This window comes from Heterodontus francisci, chromosome 27 (genome assembly GCF_036365525.1).
Source record: "Heterodontus francisci isolate sHetFra1 chromosome 27, sHetFra1.hap1, whole genome shotgun sequence".
Taxonomy (NCBI): domain Eukaryota; kingdom Metazoa; phylum Chordata; class Chondrichthyes; order Heterodontiformes; family Heterodontidae; genus Heterodontus; species Heterodontus francisci.
In genome coordinates, this window is record NC_090397.1 from 26,505,047 (window position 1) to 26,532,098 (window position 27,052).

General features: G+C 43.6%; 1 protein-coding gene across 3 annotated transcripts in view; it reads right to left on the bottom strand.

Annotated features, from left to right (window-relative positions):
* LOC137384712 (proton myo-inositol cotransporter-like) overlaps positions 1 to 27,052 on the bottom strand; it is a 194,140-nt gene that overhangs the window by 124,699 nt on the left and 42,389 nt on the right. The gene's annotated exons all lie outside the window — the stretch shown is intronic.

Consider the following 27,052-nt stretch of genomic DNA (forward strand, 5'->3'; position numbering starts at 1 on the left):
GAAGAGGTGCAGCCTGAAGGTGAGGTAAGGGAGAAATTGGAAAAATAGGTAGCCTTGGTAAAGAAAAGGTCTTGTGGCTTAGCTCAGGAGCTTGGTGAAGGAGATAAACTGGTTTATGCAGGATGGAGTTTAAAGGCTGGAAAAGACAGAATTGGAAAAGTGAAGCCTGGAGGGGAAGAGCAGAGCAAGCAGGTTAGGAATAGGTTGCAATGAAGGCATTGATGTGAATATAGATTTTCAATTATAATGCATTGGTGGATGAGGAGCTAGTTCAGGACAGCAAGCACAGGTGATGAGTGGGAGTTGTTGCAGAACAAGACGTGGGCGGCACAGTGGTGCAGTGGTTAGCACCGCAGCCTCACAGCTCCAGCGACCTGGGTTCAATTCTGGTACTGCCTGTGTGGAGTTTGCAAGTTCTCCCTGTGTCTGCGTGAGTTTCCTCCGGGTGCTCCAGTTTCCTCCCACAGCCAAAAGACTTGCAGGTTGATGGGTAAATTGGCCATTATAAATTGCCCCTAGTATAGGTAGGTGGTAGGGGAATATAGGGGCAGGTGAGGATGTGGTAGGAATATGGGATTAGTGTAGGATTAGTATAAATGGGTGGTTAATAGTCGGCACAGACTCGGTGGGCCGAAGGGCCTGTTTCAGTGCTGTATCTCTAAATCTAAAAAAATCAAATCAAGACGGAGTTTATGTGTGTTGCAGCTTCAGGAAACAACAACTTCCATTTATATAGCACCTTTAATGTAACAAAGCTGGTGTGAAGCCTGCTAATGAGGATGCAGCAAAGCCAGAAGGCAGACACAAACCGTTTTGATCAAAGGTATGGAAATTGTAGCTCAACTCAATCACTAACATGACACCAACTTTGTGCACTAATTAAGTCAGGCTGAGCAAGAAGCCAGGGGATAAATGAAACTCACTGGAAGGTTTTTTTTGACAAATGATTTTGGTCTAACAAAGTTAAGTTGGAGAAACATCTGGCTCATCCATGATTTGATTGGACAGCACAGTGGTAATGTTGAGTCAAGGTCGAATTGGGCACACAGTCACCACACATGGACAATGTAACTGAGGGGCAGCATGTTGACAAAAGTCATACGGGACCCAGGACAAAACTTTGGGGGAAACACCCATTCTGACCATGCAGAGCTGGAGATGCCACGGAAAACAAAATGCAGGCTGCACTGGGACTGGTAGTATTAGACATAAACAAGGGCAGTGCTGCACAGGTGGACACGGTGTCAAATCCCACAGAGAGGTCAAGAGGCCAAAATCACAGGATGCAATTTGTGACACCAAGTACGATGAGCAGGCTGGTAGCTAGATTGAAGGGATGTAAATTTGAATGAAGGAAATAAAAACAGAAAATGCTGGAAATACTCAGCACGTCCAACAGCATGTATGGAGAGAGAAACAGAGTTAATGTTGCATCAAAACTGGGAAAAGTTAGAGATGTAATCAGTTTTAAGCAAGTGCAATGAAGGGAGTTTTGTTAGAGAAGACAGAAAGTGGATAAGCAAGTGACGGCTGCAGTTTTGAAGGACAGGGAAGAATGCACAAAGAAGGACCAAGGGAAGGACATTGACAATCTTCAGGATAGAATAAAAATTCATGATCTCCTCAAAACTGTAGGCGAGGTTGGAGCAGAAGAGTGAATTAGGACTGGGAGTCATTGGAGGAATGTCATTGCCCTCCAGGGAAATTCTGAAGTACCAAAGCATATTAATTTGTAGGCACAGCTCAATTAACTAAACCAGCAAATAGAACATTTTATGCACTATGGGAGACATCAGCATAAGTGCGCCAACTACTGAAGCAGACTCACTTTTCTACTAAGTAAATGCTATGGTACAAGGATGTGCGAGGACAAGGAAGGATAGAAAAGCAAAAACCATAATTTATGAGCATGCATCAATGCGGCTATTGAAAAAGCATCACTAGAAAATGCATTTTTGTTCTGTTCCCAACCTCTGCCCTGATTGACAAGTTTCTACCCACCTCTCTTTAAAGATCATGAAGGATTTTGGCAGAGTAAATAAGAATAAACTGTTGTCAATGGCAGAAGGGTCAATAACCAGAGGATTATGGATATAAAGTCATTGTCAAAAGAACCAGAGGCGACAAGAGGAAAATTAAACTTACGCAGCTAGCTATAATGATCTGAAATGCAGTGCCTGGAATGGTGGTAGAAGCACATTCAATTGTAGCTTTCGCAAAGGAATTGGATAGGTACTTGGAGACAATGTTTGCAATACGGTGAAAGGGAGTGGGATTAACTGGAGAGCTCTTTCAAAGAACTGGCACAGGCAGGATGGACAGATTGGCCTCCTTCTTTGCTTTAACCAATATTAGAATCATAGAATGATAATGATTTGAGGTGGAGTGCTCTAATATCTTGGATGCATTTGGAAAATGATAATATTTAAAGCTCAAACCCAAACTCTCTCAGGAAAGAGAAAATGTATACACCTTTTTTTAAGCGCACTCTTATTGGGATGACTATACTGGGAAATTAACTTTTTTCCACTGTGACATATGGACTGCTTCAACTGGTAATATTCTGAATAAAGGATAATATAAATGCAGATATCGTCTAGACCACAACTGGTTGAATAAAGCCTTTTCCTTCCATATGATTATCTGATCATACAAATTTACCAGAGATTCAAAAAGAGGGGGGATAAAACAACAAAAATGCTGGCTATAGGTCTATCAGTATTTAAAAAGGTTAACTTTGTTGGTCTGACATCTTTCATCAATATTGCAGGTTCCTGAAGTATGTATCTTGAGCAATGTAAAGTGGTCAGATGTTTTTTAAAGCACCTGTTGAAAAAGATACACAAAAGGTCATGCCAGTCTGGCAAAGTGGAATGTGAATGGGAGAAACTAGCAGGAACATGGGGGAAGCTACCAGAGTCTGAAGTTGCTTAAGTCAATGTTTAAGACAGTGCTGCAGAGTGTGCAAGAGGATGATGAGATACTTTTCATGAAGCTTGCATGAAGGCCAAAGGTGGTGAGATTGGAGTGAGAATGGTTGTTGTGGCAAGACAAGGGATATTGGGATGCTTGGGAACAAGAGATACTTGGTAAAACAGCCAGTCTTTTACTCCTGAATATAAAAGGAGACGGCAGTGTGTGTAGCAAATGCATGACATTAAATTGGAGGTATTACGTGTAAAATGCTGTCTGAGGGGATGACTGCTGCTGAAATGATGTGGTGTGTTAGGTGAGGTCAAGATGAGGCTTAGATGCATTGCTCATTCAGCAACCTTGTGCATAAAGTATGGACGAAGTACTGTGAATATCAAATCCCTAGTGCTGTATCCCGGTATGGATATTGAAGAGAAAATATTTGTAGTACAGTGGAGAAAGAGCAGGGAAGTGGGATTAACTGGAGAGCTCCTTCAAAGAACTGACAGAGGCAGGATGGATAGATTGACCTCCTTCTCTGCTTTATCATTCTATGATTCTAATATTGGTTAATGCTTTGAGGGTAGAGTACTCCAATATCTTGAATGCATTTGGAAAATATAAATATTTAAATATGAAACCCAAACTATCTCAGCAAAGAACCCTCAAGAACATGTCCAATTGCCTTTTGAAGGTTCCTATGGAATTCTATTATACTTTCAGATAGTGTGCTGCAGATCTTAACAACCCTCTGTGAAAGAAATTCTCATTTTCCCTCCAGTTCTTTTGCCAATTATTTTAAATCTATGACTTCTGGCTGCTGACCCACTTCCAGAGCAAACACCTTCTCCCTACTTACTCTATTAAAAGCACTCAATTTTGAATACCTCTCTGAGATCGCCCCTTAATCTTCTCTGCTCTCGGAGTACAATCTCAGTTTCTCCAATCTCTCCAAATAACTGAAGTTTCACATCCCTGGCATCATCCTTGTAAACCTCTATACCCTCAACAAGGCCTTGACATCGTTCGTCTCTTTTGAACTCTATTATTCGACTTAGAGTCAGAATCCCATATTCCTTTTTAACAGCCTTCTCAAGTTGTTCTGTCACTTCTAAAGATGTGTGTATATACACACACCCAGGTGTCTCTGCTTGCGTACCCACTTTAAAATTGTACAATTTTGTTCATATTGTCTCTGCTCATTGTTTCTAACTAAATGAAATCACACAAGAGAAAATTATTAATAACTGATGGATATACCCCATTGAAAAAATGGAAGTAATAAAATTCCTCTTCTCTACTATACATTTTTTTTATTTCCAAAATATCTTTATTCATAAAAAACAGTAAAAAATACATTACACAACAGTTCCAAAAAGCACAAAGTCAAATAATACAAAGAGTGCAAAAGAGATCAGTTTCCTTCAATACAGGAATGAGTTGCCTCACAACCCTTCCATTTCATTTTACATGCGATGTACATTTTACAGCAAAACAAATCTTCTCTACTATACATACTTGTAATCAATCAATACTTAAAGACTGGGGTATTCAAGTTTTCATCTTCATGGGCTGCATAGGTGTGTACCATGCCACTTCAAAGGTCACATTAGAATTGGCATGCCTGTCACAAGTTCTGCTGAAAACATCCTTATGGAATCACCCACATTAAATATGTTCACTCCCGTTATGTTTATCTATAACCTTTTACCTTTAATACCAGTCATGCCTTTAATAGAATTTTCTAATTAATGTGACAGTCAGTAAGGCTACAATACTTCAAAAGAACTGGTTAAGTTTGTGTGCATTTGTAGGCTATGGCCATTGCATGACAATATGCAGCAGATTTATGATTTCCACTTCATTAATGGTATTTTACTCTACCCTGTCCCAAAACTTACTTTCTCTTCAGACAAGTTCACATTGGCTATAATTTTGTAGCTTAACATTTAACTTTGCTTCTTGACTTTATTTCTTCTGGATTTTCCTCTTCTCACCCACCCTCTCAGTGTTTAACATGCTGATATCTATTCATGTTGATGGGCTGACTGAGGATTTATCCACCAGTGAGATCAACACTAAAAAAGCCTTCTTAAAACCTACACACCCACAAAGTAGGAAATACAAGTACTGACAGAACCAAGCTGCCTGCCTTTCAAAAGACAGGCTGACAGACCTTGGGGTCTATATGTAACCAGAGAACTGCAGTTGGACACCCCTACTTCAAGATACCATTTTAGCAACACAAAACCAAAACCACTTGGTACTGTTTAGTCAACATGTTACTGATCACAACTTGATAGAAACTTATTCCTTCACTGTAATTACAATTGTATCATTAGCTGACAGTCAGACTATCATTTTGTCTGCAACAATGAAACCTGCAACTTCATTTTCCATGGATACCAGGATGGGGTGAACTTATGGAGAAGCATGGCTTAGCATATAAAAGTAATATTTAGGTCTCCGAAGCAAAATTCTTCACATGCTGTTTCATTCAGTGTACCCAATCCTCCACAGTGGCTATTTTAGATTTATTTAATTTCAGGTTTCTATATATTGTTGCTGAGGTTTGATGCTTTTTAATCCAAACTATTATAGTTTTGAGGGAGCAGGTAAAATATAAGCTGGGGCTGACACACAGATGAAGCCAACAGGAGATAAGTGAACCCCAAGCAATGGGATCATGTAGTCAAGGCTTAATTCAAATTATCTGCTTATTCAAAAAGAATTTAAACACTACATTCTTAATCGCCTAGATTATTTACATTGTTCAATTCAAATTACCAGAAAGTACAAAACATTTCAATCCAGAAATTGACTTTCAACCTAAATCAGTAGACTAATAAGCTGCTAAAATTCAACTTTTAAAGCAGTATTGCATCACAGGAGTTCTACAAGGTGATTGGTTGGGTAGGCAACAGCTGTTAGCGCCTTTAAATTGCTTAAAAAAGGGGAAGGTTTTTTTTAAAAACTCAAGTGATAAGGTGAGTAGTACTACTTAAATTACTGTAATTTATTAAGGGCTTTAGATTGTACTGGGTAGTGTTTGGAGTAGAACAAGACTCCTAGTGTAATTAGTATTTTTTAAAGGGAGTAACTAAATTAATTTAAAGGTAAGTCATGGCAGGAGAGCTCGCACCCATGATATGCTCCTCCTGCGCTATGTGGTAAATCAGGGATGCTTCCAATGTCCCTGACAACCATGCGTGCAGGAAGTGTATCCTGCTAGAGCTGCGGGTGGATTCACTGTGGAGCATCCGCGATGCTGAGGACGTCGTGGATAGCACATTTAGAGAGGTGGTCACACCGCAGGTAATGGCAGCACAGGCAGAAAAGGGATGGTCAGGTAGTACAGGAGTCCCCTGTGGCCATGCCCCTCTTGAACAGATATACCGCTTTGGATACTGTTGGGGAGGATGGTCTCCCAGGGGAAAGCAGCAACAGCAAGGTCCGTGGCACCAAGGATGGCTCTGCTGCACAGCCGGGGAGGAAAGGAGTGGAAGAGCTATAGTGATAGGGGATTCTAATGTTAGGGGTACAGATAGGTGTTTCTGTGGCCGCAAGCGTGACTCCAGGATGGTATGTTGCCTTCCTGGTGCCAGGGTCAAGGATGTCACGGAGTGGCTGCAGAACATTCTGAAAGGGGAGGGTGAGCAGCCAGAGGTCGTGGTACACATTGGTACCAATGACATAGGTAAAAAAAGGGATGAGGTCCTGCAACAAGAATTCAGAGAGCTAGGTAGCAGATTAAAAAGCAAGACCTCTAAGGTTGTAATCTCTATTACTCCAGTGCCACATGCTAGTGAGTTTAGAAATAGGAGGATAGAGCAGATGAATGCGTGACTGAGATGATGCAGGAGGGAGGGCTTTAGTTTCCTGGATCACTGGGTCTATTTCTGGCAAAGGTGGGACCTGTACAAGTTGGACGGGTTGCACCTGAACCAGAATGGGACAAGCATCCTTGCTGGGAGATTTGCTAGTGCTGTTGAGGGGGGGGCTGAAACTAATTTGGCAGGGGGATGGGATACAGAGTGGAGGTACAGTAGGGGATAATATAGAACAGAAAGCGAGTCTGCCTGGAAGGCACAGCAAATATAGACCTGGTAAGGCACAAAGGAAAAATGCAAGGTTCGATTGCATCTATTTCAATGCAAGGAGTCTTACTAGTAAGGCAGATGAATTGAGGGAGGGACAGGACTGGCAGCTCAATATTCCTGGGTATAGAATCTTCAGGCGCGACAAGGGAGGGGATAAAAGAGGAGGTGGCATTGCACTGTTGATCAAGGAGTCAATTACTGCAGTAAGGAGGGACGACATCTTAGAAAGTTCCTCAAATGAGGCCATTTGGGTAGAACTTAAAAACAAAAAGGGGGCAATCACTTGGCTGGGTGTGTACTTCAGTCCTCCAAACAGTCAGCAAGAGATAGAGGATCAGATATGTAGGCAAATCTCAGAGAAGTGTAAAAATAATAGGGTAATAATTGTAGGGGATTTCAACTTCCCCAATATTAACTGGGATTGGCTTAGTGCAAAAGGCTTAAAAGGGACGGAATTCTTAAAATGCATACAGGAGAGCTTTTTGAGTCAGTACGTAGAAAGTCCTACAAGAGAAGGGGCGGTACTAGACCTAATCCTAGGGAATGAAGCCGGTCAAGTGGTCGAAGTGTCAGTGGGAGAGCATCTTGGGGATAGTGACCATAACTCCAAGACTTAAGGTAGTTGTGGAAAAGGACAAAAACGGACTGGAAATAAAGGAACTGAATTGGGGGAAGGCCGATCTCAATATGATAAAACAGAATCTGGCCAAAGTGGACTGGGAGCAGCTACTTGTAGGAAAGTCTACATCACATCAGTGGGAGTCATTTAGAAAAGAAATTGTGAGTGTTCAGAGCCAACATGTACCCATTAAGGTGAAGGGTAGGACTAACAGGCCCAGGGAACCCTGGATGTCAAGGGATATAGAGGATTGGATCAGGAAAAAAAAACAGGCTTATGGCAGATCCCAAGCACTGAAAACAGCGGAGGCCCTAGAGAAGTACAGAAAGTGTAGGGTGGCACTTAAAAAAGTAATTAGGAGAGCGAAGAGGGACATGAAAAAACACTGGCAGGCAAGATAAAGGAAAATCCTAAGGCGTTTTATAAGTATATTAAGGGTAAAAGGATAACCAGGGAAAGAGTAGGGCCCATTAGGTACCAATGTGGCAATCTCTGTGTGGAGCTGGAGGACATAGGTGAGGTTTTAAATGATTATTTTTCATCTGTGTTCACTATGGAGAAAGACGATGTAGGTTTGGAGATCAGGGAGGGTGATTGTGATATACTTGAACATATTAGCATTGAAAGGGAGGAAATATTAGCTGTTTTAGCGGGCTTAAAAGTGGATAAATCCTCAGGCCCAGATGAGATGCATCCCAGGCTGTTATGTGAGGCAAGGGAGGAGATAGCAGGGGCTTTGACACAAATTTTCAAATCCCCTCTGGCCACAGGAGGTACCAGATGACTGGAGGACAGCGAATGTGGTACCATTATTCAAGAAGGGTTGTAGAGATAAACCAGGTAATTACAGGCCGGTGAGTCCAACATCAGCGGTTGGGAAAATATTGGAAAAAATTCTGAGGGACAAGATTAATCTCCACTTGGAGAGGCAGGTATTAATCAGGGATAGTCAGCATGGCTTTGTCGGGGGAGATCGTGTCTAACTAACTTGATTGAATTTTTCAAGGTGGTGACTAGATGTGTAGATGAGGGTAAAGCAGTTGATGTAGTAATAATGGATTTCAGTAAGGCTTTTGATAAGGTCCCGCATGGGAGATTGGTCAAGAAGGTAAGAGCCCATGGGATCCAGGGCAATTTGGCAAAGTGGATCCAAAAGTGGCTTAGTGGCAGGAGGCAGAGGGTAATGGTCGAGGGCTGTTTTTGCGATTGGAAGCCTGTGAGCAGTGGTGCACCACGGGGATTGGTGCTGGGACCCTTGCTGTTTGTAGTGTATATTAATGATTTAGACGTGAATATAGGAGTATGATCAGTAAGTTCGGAGATGACACAAAAATTGGTGGTGTTGTAAATAGTGAGGAGGAAAGCCTTAAATTACAGGGAGATAGAGATGGGCTGGTAAAATGGGCAGAGCAGTGGCAAATGGAATTTAATCCTGAAAAGTGTGAGGTGGTGCATTTTGAGAGGACTAACAAGGCAAGGGAATATACAATGGATGGTAGGACCCTAGAAGTACAGACGGTCAGAAGGACCTTGGTGTACTTGTTCATAGATCACTGAAGGCAGCTGCAGAGGTAGAGAAGGTGATTAGGAAGGCATATGGGATACTTGCCTTTATTAGCCGAGGCATAGAACATTAGAGCAGGGAGGTTATGATGGAGCTATATGAAATGCTAGTTAGGCCACAGCTGGAGTACTGTGTACAGTTCTGGTCACCACACTAAAGGAAGGATGTGATTGCACTGGAGAGGGTGCAGAGGAGATTCACCAGGATGCTGCCTGGGCTGGAGCATTTCAGCTATGAAGAGAGACTGAAAAGGCTAGGGTTGTTTTCCTTGGAGCAGAGAAGGATGAGAGGGGAAATGATTGAAGTGTACAAGATTATGAGGGGCATTGATAGGTTAGATAGGAAGAAACCTTTTCCCTTTGTGGAGGGGTCAGGAAGCAGGGGGCATAGATTTAGGGTAAGGGGCAGGAGGTTTCGGGAGGATTTGAGGAAAAAAATTTGCACCCAGAGGGTAGTTGGAATCTGGAACGCACTGCCTGAAGAGGTGGTGGAGGCAGGAACCCTCACAAAATTTAATAAGTATTTAGATGAGCACTTGAAATGCCATAGCATACAAGGCTACGGGCCAAGTGCTGCAAAATGGGATTAGAATATGGGTGCTGGATGGCCGGCACAGACACGATGGGCCAAAGGGCCTGTTTCTGTGCTGTATAACTATGACTCCATGCTCAGAACAACTTTCTGGGACATGTCTTACGTAAAGGTCATTCTCCCCCAACACTGGTCACAGCTGCTTTTGAAATGAGAATGTTCCCTGACATGAATACATTAACTGATATTACTTGGAACATTTCTGTCACAATATTTGTAGAATTGAGGGGGATTGGAACTTAAATGGGTAGCAGGATTGGAGCAATCATGAGTTTAAATCAAATTAAAAGTTTATAGACAGGCACTCAATTGCAGTAGGCTCTCAAAGGCACCAAATCACATGTTACAAGCAGAAAAATTCTGGGAGGTGGGGGCAGACAGGAGAAGGAAGCACTCCCACATTCTGCTGGAAAATAAATCTCATGCTCTCATCATTCAAATCCCCTTTCAGTAATTTCTTATTCACCACTACTAAACTATTTTGATTGCTATTCACAAAATTGAAGTTTAAGTCAAAAGGGTATAGGTACACTTCAAGTCAAAATGGTTGTGTCCCACCACTACTTTCACTAATGTCTCATCTTCATTTGTCACGAGGCTTATATTCAGAATCACTCTTGATTTATCAGCGTTATTAGTTATTCTCTTGGCTCCCAAGTCAGATTGTGAATCCAAGCCTCACTCGGGACTTGAGCACATAATCTAGACTAACATCTTGATGTGAACCGAGAGACTATTACGCTGTCGCAGGAGTCATTCTTTGGATGAGGCTTTAAATCAAGGCCCCGTACGCCAATTTGAAGATGAGCAGGGTAGTCACCTGGTGTCTTGATCAACATTTATGCCTCAACCAGCATCATGAACAACAGATTATATGGTCATTTATCTCATTTCTGTATTTCCCTGTGTTACAAAACTGACTAAAGTTACATTAGCTGTGAAAAGCTTTAGTCATTTGATATTGCGAAAAGCATTATATATTATATATATTAGTTCTTTTAACAAGCTTTTTCAGAAGCTGGTCAGTTTTGGAGGTATGGGGGTTACACTACTGACAAAAATCTAAAATAAACTTGCCAATTTTCCCCCAGAAAAAAGTGCAGTTTGTCCTGTACGACATTATGATAAACATAATGGGGGGCGGGGAGCCCATAGTGAGAATTTTAACCTATTATGTTATCATAGTGGGTTAAAATTATAGGCACTTTTTAATTTTGGGCAGGACAATATCAGGAGGTGGGGGTGTGGGGCTGGAATCAAATTGTAAGAATTGGGAAACCAAATTCCAACCCGCCTGAATATTTGGCTTGGACGAGTTCGGCAAGTAACCTATGCTTGGGGGATGGGTCGTTAACTATAATATGTTAATTAGGCTGCGTGCCTCATATTTTAGCAGCCATTTGGATTTAACAGCTGCAGGCTTGGTTTCTCAAGGATATGAGGAATGCAGCAGATGAAGCGAAGCAGGTACTGCCAGACCCACCAAGTAGGTGCTTTTTCAGCACTGCTTGTGGGCTTAGAGCAGAAGTCCTTTCTCCAAGCTAAGATGCCACGATCTGCCTCCTTCCCCCGGACCTCCAGAAGCCCTCCACATGTCTTGTACAGCAGATTTTCTCGCCTGGCATCAGCCAGTCTCAATCTCTCCAGCTGCTGGGCAGGAAACTGTGTACAACAATTCTAATGAGTTCCTGCCATTAAAGTCAGCTGGACCTCCACCGTTTCTGTATTTCCAGGTTTCCTGGCTGCTGACTCCCAATCCCTCCTCACCAACATAAGGTTGGTGCATCATGAGGTGCTAATTTAAAAAGTTAATAGCTTATTAATTATAACAGCTTATTTCCTAAACAGAAATTTCTGCATTGAATTTTAGAGTATGCTGCATTTATTTGAAAAAGCTTCATAAATGTCATGTCAATCACAGTAGTATTGCAAACCTCTATATACTTATTAATGGCTATGAATTATTCTGAAAATGTCACATGAATGTGACAAAACCTTTTCAAATATCACATCCTAGGTCTATATTTCTGGGGCCATTATGTGCAATAATTTCACAACAGTGAAAGTTTCTATCGCCTTAACATTAATATTTAATATAGTTTACTGGAACTGAAATCCTGCTAAACTCTGTGGAAGCAAAGATATTTATAATAAACTTCAAAAATGACAAATTGTTACAGCTAATATTTTTCTAATTATACCTTGCAGTGGAAAGCCACTAATATGAACTGACTGGAATTCTCAGTTATATTGGATAAATTTTTGTTTCAGTTTCATTATTAAATATTTAAGAATACAATATTGGGATTAACAGTTATTTAAACACATACTTCGCTGCTACCATAACAGCTCTTTGGAGCTTTGATAAATAACTTCAGGGGATCAAAGATCAGAAACTGTAACTGGATAAGTAACAGCTGGCCTGAAGTGGAAAATTCTGCTAAGTACTATTCTACTGTGGACCACAGGAAATTTATAGATAGCCAATAAATTCAAGGTCCCCACTATTGTAGACGACAATGGTGAGGTAACTTGGTTCACTCCACATGTCATTAAAGGTGCAACCAGGAGTGTGGACGATCAATATTGGAATCATAAAAACTGGCTCTAATGCTGAAGACTTGTGCACTAAAACTGGCTCAATTGCTACTCTTCCATCCCCTGGCAAAGTTGTTCCAGTAAAACTACAACAATTACCAGATAGAGAGAAATATTGCCTAGCTACATCCCATCCACAAGAGAAATAAACTTGGCTGTTATATATATTGAAGTAATTATATGTTGAATGGAAAAAGATAGCAATTGCTAAAATTAGTGAGATGTTTTCCTTCTACAATATATTGCAGCAACCCATTACTGTATATTTCCAGATATCTGAAGATTACATAGAGATGGATACAATGCTGACAGGGTAGAAACAATCTTCTTACTTGAAAGTTGACAGACAGCTACTACAGGGTTTCATAGAAGCAGCTGTCAACATTGGGGACCACAACATAGCAACGTATGATTTTCACCTATATTTTATTACTGCCATTGTGATTTTGCTCCCTATATTTTGTAGGTTCTACATGGAGGATAAGCTGGGATATCCTCTCAATGAGAGACAACGGTTAACAGAAGGCAAGTGAAGGCATATTAAATCGCTGGTTGGAATCCTGTCTTTATCTACTCTGCTCAAGGCAGGGAAGCACACAGCAACATGAATATTGGGAATGAACGTCACGAGGATAGCTTCAGTTCCACTTTGGTGAACTTATCATATCAGCCCGTGGCATACAAAAGCACTGACAACTTATACATACTAAGCATCCTCATCTGCCAATGAGAAAACAAATGCATAGCAACCAGAAGAAGAATTAGTGAGGGCAACCAAAGACATGGCTGAAACGATGGGTTTTGAAGAAACTTTCAAAATTGGGAGCAAAGTATGAGAGCTTGTGGAGACAGTTCTGAGTGTAAAGAGGGTACCAGTTGAAGAAAGCTCTAAACAAGGATTATGAATTCAAGGCATTGGGCAGCATTTGATAGGATTTTCTGTTCAAGTTTGGCACCCCAAGGACAGGAAATTCTATGCTTGCCCACCCCCATATCATAGAGTTATACAGCACAGAAACAGGTCCTTCAGCACATCGTATCTGTGCCGGCCATCAAGCACCTACCTATTCTAATCCCATTTTGCAGCACTTGGCCTTGTATGCTATGGCGCTTCAAGTGCTCATCTAAATACTTGTTAAATGCTGTAAGGGTTACTGCCTCCACCACCTCTTCAGGCAGTGTGTTCCAGATTCCAACCACCCTCTGGGTGAAAGCCCCTCTAAACCTCCTGCCCCTTACCCTAAATCTATGGCCCCTGCCTCCTGACCCCTCCACTAAGGGAAAAAGTTTCTTCCTATCTATCCTATCAATACCCCTCATAATTTTGTATAGCTCAATCATGTCCCCCCCTCAGCCTTCTCTGCTCTAAGAAAAACAACCCTCAACTTTTCAGTCTCTCTTCATAGCTGAAACGCTCCAGCCCAGGCAACATCCTGGAGAATCTCCTCTGCACTCTCTCCAGTGCAATCACATCCTTCCTATAGTGTGGTGACCAGAACTGTACACTCCAGCTGTGGCCTAACTAGCATTTTATACAGCTCCACCATAACCTTTTGTTTTTATTCATTCATGGGATGTGGGCAACGGTGGCCAGGCCAGCATTTATTGCCCATCCCTAATTGCGCTTGAGAAGGTGGTGGTGAGCTGCCTTCTTGAACCGCTGCAGTCCATGTGGGGTAGGTACACCCACAGTGCTGTTAGGAAGGGAGTTCCAGGATTTTGACCCAGCGACAGTAAAGGAATGGCAATATAGTTCCAAGTCAGAATGGTGTGTGACTTGCAGGGATACTTGCAGGTGGTGGTGTTCCCATTCATTTGCTGCTCTTGTCCTTCTAGTTGGTAGAGGTCATGGGTTCGGAAGGTGCTGTCTAAGGAGCCTTGGTGCGTTGCTGCAGTGCATCTTGTAGATGGTACACACTGCTGCCACTGTGTGTCGGTGGTGGAGGGAGTGAATGTTTGTGGATGGGGTGCCAATCAAGCAGGCTGCTTTGCTCTGGATGGTGTTGAGCTACTTGAGTGTTGTTGGAGCTGCACCCATCCAGGCAAGTGGAGAGTATTCCATCACACTCCTGACTTGTGCCTTGTAGATGGTGGACAGGCTTTGCGGAGTCAGGAGGAAAGCTACTCGCCGCAGGATTCCTAGCCTCTGACCTGCTCTTGTAGCCATGGTATTTATATGGCTACTCCAGTTCAGTTTCTGGTCAATGGTAGCCCCTAGGATGTTGATAGTGGGGGATTCAGCGATGGTAATGCCATTGAATGTCAAGGGGAGATGGTTAGATTCTCTCTTGTTGGAGATGGTCATTGCCTGGCACTTGTGTGGCGTGAATGTTACTTGCCACATATCAGCCCAAGCCTGGATATTGTCAGGTCTTGCTTCATTTCTACACGGACTGCTTCAGTATCTGAGGAGTCACGAATGGTGCTGAACATTGTGCAATCATCAGTGAACATCCCCACTTCTGACCTTATGATTGAAGGAAGGTCATTGATGAAGCAGCTGAAGATGGTTGGGCGTAGGACACTACCCTGAGGGACTCCTGCAGAGATATCCTGGAGCTCAGATGATTGACCTCCAACAACCACAACCATATTCCTTTGTGCTAGGTATGACTCCAGCCAGCGGAGGGTTTCCCCTCGATTCCCATTGACCTCAGTTTTGCTAGAGCTCCTTGATGCCATACTCGATCAAATGCTGCCTTGATGTCAAGGGCAGTCACTCTCACCTCACCTCTTGCGTTCAGCTCTTTTGTCCATGTTTGAACCAAGGCTGTATTGAGGTCAGGAGCGGAGTAGCCCTGACGGAACCCAAACTGAGCGTCACGGAGCAGGTTATTGCTAAGCAAGTGCCACTTGATGGCACTGTTGATGACACTTTCCATCACTTTACTGATGATTAAGTTGGCTGATGGGGCGGTAATGGGTTGGACTTGTCCTGCCTTTTGCGTACAGGACATACCTGGGCAATTTTCCACATTGCAGGGTAGATGCCAGTGTTGCAGCTGTACTGGAACAGCTTGGCTTGGGGCATGGCAAGTTCTGGAGCACAGGTCTTCAGTACTATTGCCGGAATATTGTCAGGGCCCATAGCCTTTGCAGTATCCAGTGCCTTCAGTCGTTTCTTGATATCACATCGAGTGAATCGAATTGGCTGAAGTCTGGCAACTGTGATGCTGGGGACTTCAGGAGGAGGCCGAGATGGATCATCAACTCGGCACTTCTGGCTGATGATTGTTGCAAACGCTTCAGCCTTATCTTTTGCACTGATGTGCTGGGCTCCACGATCATTGAGAATGGGGATATTTGTGGAGCCACCTCCTCCAGTTAGTTGTTTAATTGTCCACCACCATTCACAGCTGGATGTGGCAGGACTGCAGAGCTTAGGTCTGATCTGTTGGTTATGGGATCGCTTAGCTCTGTCTATTGCATGCTGTTTACGCAGTTTGGCACTCCTAGTATGTGTTGTAGCTTCACCAGGTTAACACCTCATTTTGAGGTATGCCTGGTGCTACTCCTAGCATGCCCTCCTGCACTCTTCACTGAACCAGGGTTGGTCTCCTGGCTTGATGGCAATGGTTGAGAGGGGGATATGCTAGGCCAGAGATTGTGGTTGAGTACAATTCTGCTGCTGTTGATGGCCCACAGCGCCTCATGGATGCCCAGTTTTGCATCACTAGATCTGTTCTAAATCTATCCCATTTAGCACGGTGGTAGTGCCACACAACACGAAGGAGGGTATCCTCAATGTGAAGGCAGGACTTTGTCTCCACAAGGACTGTGCGGTGGTCACTCCTACCAATACTGTCATGGACAGATGCATCTGCGGCAGGCAGATTGGAGAGGACGAGGTCAAGTATGTTTTCCCCTCTTGTTGGTTCCCTCACCACCTGCCACATACCCAGTCTAGCAGCTATGTCCTTTAGAACTCGGCCAGCTTGGTCGGTAGTAGTGCTACCAAGCCACTCTTGGTGATGGACATTGAAGCCCCTCACCCAGAGTACATTCTGTGCCCTTGCCACCCTCAGAGGTTCCTCCAAGTGCTGTTCAACATGGAGGAGTACTGATTCATCAGCTGAGGGAGGGTGGTAGGTGGTAATCAGCAGGAGATTTCCTTGTCCATGTTTGACCTGATGCCATGAGACTTCATGGGGTCCAGAGTCGATGTTGAGGACTCCCAGGGCAACTCCCTCCCTACTGTACACCACTGTGCCACTACCTCTGCTGGATCTGTCCTGCCGGTGGGACAGGACATACCCAGGAATGGTGATGGCAGTGTCTGGGACATTGTGTGTGAAGTATGATTCTGTGAGTATGACTATGGTCAGGCTGTTGCTTGACTAGTCTGTGGGATAGCTCTCCCAACTTTGGCACAAGCCCCCAGATGTTAGTAAGGGGAACTTTGCAGGGTCGACAGGGCTGGGTTTGCCATTGTCGTTTCCGGTGCCTCGGTCGATGCCGGGCGGTCCATCCGGTTTCATTCCTTTTTATTGACTTTGTAGCAGTTAGATACAATTGAGTGGCTTGCTAGGCCATTTCAGAGTCAACCACATTGCTGTGAGACTGGAGTCACATGTAGGCCAGACGAGGTAAGGACAGCAGATTTCCTTCCCTAAAGGACATTAGTGAACCCTCTGCCCCCTACCTCCCTGCTCTTATATTCTGTGCCTCGGCTAACAAAGGCAAGTATCCCATATGCCTTCCTAACTACCTTAACTACCTGTGCTGCTGCCTTCAGTGATCTATGGACAAGTACACCAAGGTCCCTCTGACCCTCTGTACTTCCTAGGGTCCTACCATCCCTTGCCTTGTTAGTCCTCCCAAAATGCATCACCTCACACTCTTCAGGATTAAATTCCATTTGCCACTGCTCCACCCATCTTACCAGCCCATCTATATCGTCCTGTAATCTAAAGCTTTCCTCCTCACTATTTATGACACCACGAGTCTTCGTGTCATCTGCGAACTTACTGATCATACCTCCTATATTCATGTTTAAATCATTAATGTACACTACAAACAGCAAGGGTCCCAGCACTGATCCCTGCGGTGCACCACTGCTCACAGGCTTCCACTTGCAGAAACAACCCTCGACCTCACCCTCTGCCTCCTGCCACTAAGCCAATTTTGGATCCACTTTGCCAAATTGCCCTGGATCCCATGGGCTCTTACCTTCTTGACCAATCGCCCATGCAGGACCTTATCAAAAGCCTTACTGAAGTCCACATAGACTACATCAACTGCTTTACCCTCATCTAAATATCTAGTCACCTCCTTGAAAAATTCAAACAAGTTAGTTAGACACGATCTCCCCCTGACAAAGCCATGCTGACTATCCCTGATTAATCCCTGCCTCTCCAAGTGGAGATTCATCCTGTCCCTCAGAATTTTTTCCAATAGTTTCCCAACCACTGATGTTGGACTCACCGGCCTGTAATTACCTGGTTTATCCTTGCCACCCTGCTTGAATAATGGTACCACATTTACTGTCCTCCAGTCCTCTGGTACCTCTCCTGTAGCCAGAGGGGATTTGAAAATTTGTGTCAGAGCCCCTGCTATCTCCTCCCTTGCCTCACATAACAGCCTGGGATGCATCTCATCTGGGCCTGGGAATTTATCCATTTTTAAGCCCGCTAAAACAGCTAATATTTCCTCCCTTTCAATGCTAATATGTTCAAGTATATCACAATCACCCTCCCTGATCTCTACACCTAAATTGGCCTTCTCCATAGTGAACACAGATGAAAAGTAATCATTTAAAACCTCACCTATATCCTCCGGCTCCACACACAGATTGCCACTTTGGTCCCTAATGGGCCCTACTCTTTCCCTGCTTATCCTGTTGCCCTTAATATACTTATAAAACACCTTCGCATTTTTCTTTATCTTGCCTGCCAGTGTTTTTTCATGTCTCCTCTTTGCTCTCCTAATTACTTTTTAAAGTGCCACCCTACACTTTCTATACTCCTCTAGGGCCTCCGCTGTTTTCAGCGCTTGGGATCTGCCGTAAGCCTCCTTTTTTTTTCCTGAACCAATCCTCTATATCCCTTGACATACAGGGCTCCCTGGACTTGTTGGTCCTACCCTTCACCTTAACAGGTAAATGTTGGCTCTGGACTCTCACTATTTCCTCTTGGAATGACTCCCACTGGTCTGATGTAGAAATTCCTACAAGTAGCTGCTCCCAGTCCACTTTGGCCAGACCCTGTTTTATCATATTGGAATTGGCCTTCCCCCAATCCAGCACCTTTATTTATGGTCCGTCTTTGTCCTCTTCCACAACAACCTTAAATCTTACAGTTATGGTCACTATCCCCAAAATGCTCCCCCACTGACACTTCTACAACTTGTCCAGCTTCATTCCCTAGGATTAAGTCCAGTACTGCCCTTTTCTCTTGCAGGACTTTCTACGTACCTGCTCAAAAAGCTCTCCTGTACGCATTAAGAATTCCACTCCCGTTAAGCCTTTTGCACTCAGACTATCCCAGTTGATAGGGCAGGTAAAATCCCCTATTATTACCCTATTATAGAGACAGAGGGGGAGAGTGAGCGCGAGAGAAAAAAAAGAGTGACCGGGGGGGGGGGGGGGGGGGAATGGGGGGGGGGGAAAGGAGATGAGAGTGACGGGGGTGGGGGGAGGAGATGAGAGTGACGGGGGTGGGGGGAGGAGATGAGAGTGACGGGGGTTGGGGGGGGGGGAAAGAAGGAAAGGACGGGGGGGGGGGGGGGGAGAGAAGAGATGAGAGGAGAGTGAAGGTGGGGGGAGGGGAGGAAAGGAGCGTGAAGGTGGGGGGAGGGGAGGAAAGGAGCGTGAAGATGGGGGGGGGAGGGGGTAGGGGGAAAAGGAGCGTGAAGGTGGGGGGGGAGGGGAGGGGGAAAAGGAGCGTGAAGGTGGGGGGGGGTGGAGAAAGAGCGTGAAGGTGGGGGGGAGGGGGGGGAAAAGGAGCGTGAAGGTGGGGGGGGGGGGGGAAAGGAGCGTGAAGGTGGGGGGGGGGGGGAAAGAGCGTGAAGGTGGGGGGGGGGAGGGGGAAAGAGCGTGAAGGTGGGGGGGGGGGGAGGGGGAAAGAGCGTGAAGGTGGGGGGGGGGAGGGGGAAAGAGCGTGAAGGTGGGGGGGGGGAGGGGGAAAGAGCGTGAAGGTGGGGGGGGGGAGGGGGAAAGAGCGTGAAGGTGGGGGGGGGAGGGGGAAAGAGCGTGAAGGTGGGGGGGGAGGGGGAAAGAGCGTGAAGGTGGGGGGGGGAGGGGGGAAGGGGGAAAGAGCGTGGGGGGGAGGGGGAAAGAGCGTGAAGGTGGGGGGTGAAGGGGGGGAAGGGGCGTGAAGGTGCGTGGGGGAAGTAGCGTGGAGTGGGGGGAGTGACGGTGGGGGGAAGGGGGGAAGGAGCGTGAAGGTGGGGGGGGAGGCAGGAAGGAGCGTGAAGGTGGGGGGGGGAGGGAGGGGGGGAAGGGGCATGAAGGTGGGGGGGGGGAGGGGGAAAAGGAGCGTGAAGGTGGGGGAGACGCGGGAAGGAGCGTGAAGGTGGGGGGGGAGGGGGGGGGAAGGAGCGTGAAGGTGGGGGGGGGGAGGGGGCGTGAAGGTGCGGGGGGAAGTAGCGTGAAGGCGGGGGGGAGGGGGGGAAGGAGCGTGAAGGTGGGGGGGGGGAGGGGGGGAAGGAGCGAAGGGGCGTGAAGGTGGGGAGGGTGGGGGGGGGAGTGACAAAGGGGTGAGAGGGAGAGACACAGCTTGACATCTATCTGGAATTCTCCAGTTTGCTACAATGTATGGGCAGACATTGACTACTTATCCAAGCAAAAATGCCAGGTCTGTCTCTAAATCAGTGTTTAACATAGCGATGAGAATATAAGTCAATAAATTACACTTCTCAGTTTAAGGTTCTTCACAAAAATGCACGTTTGTTGATAGCAAGTTAAAAAATTTTAAATGTCTTTATCTTTCTGAAATTTCTCACCGGCCCCCTATGTAGGACAAAACCTGTCATGCGACCCCACCCCCGTTTAAAGCCCAGGGCCAAAAAATGTCAATTGTCCAACATTGGGTTCAGCTTGAGTGAGGTGCCTGGGAAAGAATTCAGAGTTCTGGCACAATTACTTCAGTGTCACCCATGCTCTTTTGACAAAAAGTTCACATTCATCAACAACTTGTCAGACAAACTGTCATACAAGAGCTGGGTACAGTAACCATGTCTATGAATAATGTCACCAAGTGGCAGCATATGAACAAGGAAAACGATGGAGCCAAGGCGAGAACTTTAAGGCACTCCTGAAATGACCACATGGGGGCCGAAGAATTGATTGCAGATGTGAATATATGGTACAGATAAGAGTGGAACCAAACAAGGGTAAGTGTCATGAAGCACAGGCAGTAGGTGAGGTGCTTTGTCTGTTGGCTTAGAGAAAGGAAAGGATAGAGGTTTAAAAAATTGTATCCCTTCACAGAAGGGCAGATACTTCTGAAGGGTTAACAGACAATCCGATTTTACAAATGTCTGCCAGAAAGCAATAAGTCAGCACAACAGCTATTTGAATCTGGTCTTGATGGCTGACAACACTTTCTTGAAATCTCGAGTTCTCTGAGGAAACATTTACTTGTTTACAAATATTTTGTGATCAAAGCCTCAATCAGGTTTCTTTTGATGCAAGGCTTAAAAATTTACAGCCTACACTCAATATCCACCCAGGCTTACGGTTAAAAACATTCTCTATAATCCATGAACATTACAATCAGGAGTTTAGCTTTACTACCCAATATCTAGTCATACAATAGCATAATCCAAAGGGTCGTTCATAACAATGCAACCCCCCTTTATCTGAACTGGATGTTACAATTTCACAACTTTGAAACCCAACTGTAATCTATAAACTCTAATCTACACAAAATATACTGTCAAACTAAGTTCTATTGTTCCTCATAAAAAGAGGGAGAGCACTCCTTGAGGCTGTTTTCTCTCCAGGTTTTTTCAAACTGTTTGCGCACTCTCTCAGCAAATTAGGGAACTATTGATTTAAAATAGAGAGATGGGGAGGGCCACAAGTTATTAGGACTGGCCAGTTGATCCTGCCAAATCAAACTCACCTTGAACCATGGATCATAAACCTTTCCCACCCATTGAACCGATATGGCTTGCCCAGTCAAACCCTTCATGTGGCAGGCTTTACAGTCAGCACAACATCATTACACACATGAAAAATCACGAGAAGGTTTGAAATAGGTCAATCAACCCACAACCATTCCCCCCACCAACCATAATCTCAATGATCTGTATAATGCACTTCCACTTAGAAGCAATCAAACTGCCTACTTCTTTGTTCCAGTGAATCTGCCTTTTTTCTGTAAAGTTTCTCAAAAAGTTGGGCCCTTAGGAATTAATCCTTAGAATCCTGAATCGTAAATCTAACTTTACATCAAAAACATAACACAACTTAAGCTAAAAATAACTAAGGCAAAGTCAAAAATCTGAAGGCACTAATGCCTTTAGACAGAATAGTATTAAATTATATGTAGCTGTGACAGTATTTTTAACTTGTGATCCAAAGCAGAAGAGAGGTCCTTGGTATGCGCTGGCCTAACAGACACTAATAGTTGTCTATTCCATTGCAAGGAAAGGACTAACTCAGGATTCAGTGATTTGTATCAGATCCAACTCCAGTGAGCTATATGTTGGAACTCTGAAGTCAAGTTAAACAAAATAACATCTTCACTCCAGTGCCAAACTGGGTCATCATCTCACGTAAATGGCATGTCAGAATCACATACAAGCAAGAATCTATATAATTAGGGGTAATTAAACATTAAAAACACAATTTAGGAAATGCATCAGAATTAAGGATTCATTAAATTTGCTGCAAAAGATCATGACAGCTACTGGACAAAGATGGGTCGTATAAACCATGACAGTCTTGCAAACTTTCCAAACACCTGATTATACAATTCAATTAGCAATTATAGTTTCTCAAATAGCTTGCCTTCGTATAATATTTTCAATTTATCTGGGGCAAGGATGGGAACAAAGTACAAGGCCATGCAAAAGCCCTTACTACAACACTCCAGATAATATTTAAATTCAGAATCCAAGAACACCTCACACTGAAATGATGCTGATTTTACATCAAGAGAAATGTGATCCACTTACAGCAACTTGTCACGACTAATGAAGAATACCGTAAAAATAATTCTTTAATGAACATGCAAGAACAGCAATGGTTAAAAAAGCTCTTGAAAACATTCCATCAGGTTAAAAACTCCCAATTTTCAAACATGTATTAGTCAACAACTTTGCAACTGCCAGGTTTAAATTTTTAAAAAATTATGAATTCAGAAGATATCTGCACATATTTCCTAATCTTTAAAAACTAGATCAGTAAATGACTGATTTACAGCACACATTACAATTGAACTAGCTTTATATTCTTTTGCTGTAAATACTAAACTTAGAGCCATTCTCGCACAGGTTCCCTACCTGCTCTCAGCCCAAGTATGTTTCATGGCATGGGGAAGACCTTGAAGGTAAAACAGAATAAAGTTTGTACAGTAGCTGTATGAAATGTTCTACCAAAATAGAAACAAGCTTCTTTGATTTAATTGTATTAGGACATCAGGAAATCAATCTTTGATAGTGCTGTTTGGGGGGGGGGGGGGGGGGGGGGGGAAAAACAATGTTAACAGCTGATAAAAAGTTTGTTGATCTTAAATGCTGTCAGGTTACATAGATAACAGCCGTAGAACAGCCACAGACACTGTTTATCCTGTATAAAAACAATTTTAATTAACTAGAAATTCTGAAATCTACCACTCTCCAAAAATGTCTGCTCATTCAAAACTCTGCTACCCATATCCTATATGGATCATAGGAAATATGAGCAGGAGTAGGCCATTCAGCTCATTGAACCTGCTCCACCATTCAAATAGATCATGGCTGATCATCCACCTCAGCCATTTTTCCCCACTATCCCCATATCCCTTGATGCCATTAGCATTCAGAAATCTATCGATTTCTGTCTTGCACATGCTTAATGATTGAGCTTCCACAGCCCTTTGGGGTAGAGAATTCCAAAGATTCACCATGCTCCGAGTAAAGAAATTCCTCCTCATCTTAGTCTTAAATGGCCTGCCCCTTATTCTGAGATTGTGTTCCCTGGTTCTAGACTCACCAGCCAGAGGAAACATCCTCTCCACAACAACACTGTCACACCCTGTAAGAATTTTGTAAGTTTCAATGAGATCACATCTCTCTCCTCACAAGATAATCCCACCAATCCAAGGATTAGTCTGGTGAACCTCTGCACTCCCTCTATGGTAAGTATATCCTTCCTTAGATAAGGAGACCAAAACTGTACACAAAGCTCCAGGTGCGGTCTCACCATGGCTTTATATAATTGAAGCAATACATCTTTTCTCCTGTACTCAAATCCCCATGCATTGAAGGCCAACATACAATTTGCCTTCTTAATTGCTTGCTGCACCTGCATACTAGTTTTTAGCGACTCATGAACAAGGACACCCAGGTCTCTTTGGACATCAACACTTCCCAACCTCTCACCATTTACAAAATACTCTGCCTTACTGTTTTTTCTACCAACGTGGATCACTTCATACTTATTCACATTATATTCCATCTGCCATATTCTTGCCCATTCACTTAGCCTGCCCAAATCACCTTGAAGCCTCCTTGCATCCTCACCTAGTTTTGTGTCATCAGCAAATTTGGAAATATTACAATTGGTCCTCACATCCAAATCATTGATATAGATTGTGAACAGCTGTGGCCCCAGCACTGATCCTTGCAGTATCCCACTAGTAACATCCTGCCATCCTTTGTGTTACAAAAGTATTTCCACTTTTTGTTAAATTTTGAGGACTTGTATTTTAAAACTGAAATAAGGATTCCATAGATGCTGGACTTTGTTTTCATAAGGTCTTTTGGACTTGGCTTGTAAACAGACCTTACTGGAAATTATCTATCTTCAGATAATTACCCAGCAGGAGTTTTTTTGACTTGGGGGATGTTTATGAAGGAGGGACAGGAAAAAGATTTATAGGGGTCAGGAGGCTTGACTCATGAGATATAGTTTTTGGTTTCACCTTGGACAGTCAGTTGGAGTTTTAAAAATCAACCTAAAGGACAAAACCCCAGCTCAGCCTGTTCCATCTCTTTGAAAAGCCTGCCAGTTTTTCCATCTTTGAGAATCTCTTGGAAGCGAGTGTAAGAAAGAGAAATTGATGCTATATTCGTCTTGAAAGGCCTGCGTGAAAGCCGTTGTCGCATTTCTCCTGAGATGCTGGAAAATCCTCGTCGCCGCCTGAACAAATTGCTTCAGAGACAGACCCCAGTGACAGCCATCTACACATCTTTGGAATGCCAAAACAAAAAAAGGAAAAGGGACAACTACTCTTTATCTTCAAGAATTAGCAAGTATTTGGACAAAGTATTCTTTTCTGTCTTTTTTTTTTGTAACAGAGCTCTTTAAAAAAATCTCTATTTTTTCCAGTTAACCAGTGTGTGAGGGGCGAAGGTAAAAGGGAACTTTTAGATTTCAATCTATGTGCGAATGTTTTGCTTCGTTACTGGTTATATCTTGTTTATAATAAACTAGTAATTTTATTGTTTATTAAAGAAACCTGGTTGATAGACTTTACTCTTTATTCCAGAATAAAGTACATGATCGACCGTATCGGTAACTGGGTAAACATTTAAATATATATAGTGACCTGTGGAGAAGTGGAACTAGAAAAGACAGTGCACTCCTCTAACCTCAGTCGTAACATTAGAATGATCCATGTATTCCTGCTCTCTGCTTTCTGTCTGTTAACCAATTCTCAATCCATTGCAGTATATTACTCCCAATCCCATGTGCTCTAATTGTGTTTACCAACCTCCTGTGTGGGATTTTATCAAAAGCCTTCTGAAAATCCAAATACACCACATTCTCCTTTTATCTTTGCTACAAGTAACATCCTCAAAAATCTCCAGATTTTTCAAACATGATTTCCCTTTCATAAATCCATGTTGACTCTGCCCAATCATATTATTTTCTAAGTGTCCAGTTATCTCATCCTTTATAATAAATTCCAACATTTTCCCTACTACTGACATTAAACAGGTCTGTAGTTCTCCATTTTCTCCATCGCTCCCTTCTTAAATAGCAGTGTCACATTTGCTACTTTCTAGTCTGCAGAAGCCCTTCCAGAATCTATAGAATTTTGAAAGATAACCACCAATGCATCCATTATCTCTGGTGCCACCTCCTTCAGTACTCTGGGATGTAACTCATCTAGTCCAGGGGATACATCAACTTTTAATCCAATTAATTTTGAGTACTACCTCTTTATGGATACTAATAATTTTCAGTTCCTGGAACCAAATGACACTGAATCCCATTCACTCATCATTCTTTTTCTCTCAGCCTATACAAGTTTCCAGTTCCCCATGCCTCAAATATATCATCTTTGTGTTTATATCCATTCATGCATGATCTTGCCTGTCTGCATCTGTAACCTCCTCCAACTTGACAACCTCAAGGGTCCAACAGTACAGTGATTATGTAACGGGACTAATAATCCAATTCAAATCCCACCATGGCAATTGGGGTATTTAAATTCAGTTAATTAAATAAAGAAGGCACAAAAAGCTAGCGTCCATAATGGTGACCACAAAACCACCTGGTGTCATTAAAACCAAACTTCAATATGCTGTACTTTTCCAGTCTGGCCTATGTGACTCCAGACCCACAGCAATGTATCAACTCTTAGCTGTCCTCTGAAATGGCCTAGCAAGCCACTCAGCTGTATTCAAGAAGGCAGCTCCCCACCATCTTCTCAAGGTTTAGGCAAGGTCACTAAATGCTGCCCTTGTCAGCAACTGCCACATCCTGTGAGTGAATATAAAAACGCTCAAAATTTCCACTTCTTTGACATCTTGTGCATTTCCATCCTCACCCCGATCCCTCTGTCCCACCATTTGTGTCATGCCATGGGCCACTCAGCTCCCAGGTTTTGTAATTCCCTTTAAATCCCTCCATTTCACTCTCCTTTTTGACCCAAGTTTTTCGCTACTCCTCTTAATATTTATTTTGGCTTGGTTGAAAATTGGGACTGAATGACAGCTTAAAATGAACAACTCGCATTTATATAGCGTCATTAATGTAGAAAACATTTTAAAGAACTTCACAGGGGTGTGATCAGACAATCAAAACGGAGGCTGAGCCAAGACGATCAATGGATTGAACAGATCGATGAGAATATTAAATTGGAGAGTCAGGAACCAAAAGCGTGTTTGGGCCAGTGATCGGAATGATGGGTGAGTGGGACTTGATCTAGGATAGGATACGAAAAAAGAGTTTTGAATGATCTGAAGTTTAAGGGGCATGGCCAAAAATGCAATGGATCAGTCAATTCTGAAGATGCCAAAAGTATAAGAAGCACTTTGGCAGCAGATAAGTAGAGGCATGAGAGTGGGCAATGCTAGGGAGGTGGAAGTGGGCAATCTTTGTGATGGAGAGGATATGGGGTCAGCTCAGGGGTTGAATAGAATGCTAAGGATGTGAACAGTTTGGTTCAACCCAAGACAGTGGCTGGGGGTTAGGCCAGTGGCAGGGGGTGGCTGCTGATGAATGGTGACAAGGTTACGGAGTCTGTAACAGGGGCAGAAGTTGATGGGGTGGCCACAAATTGTGGCTCA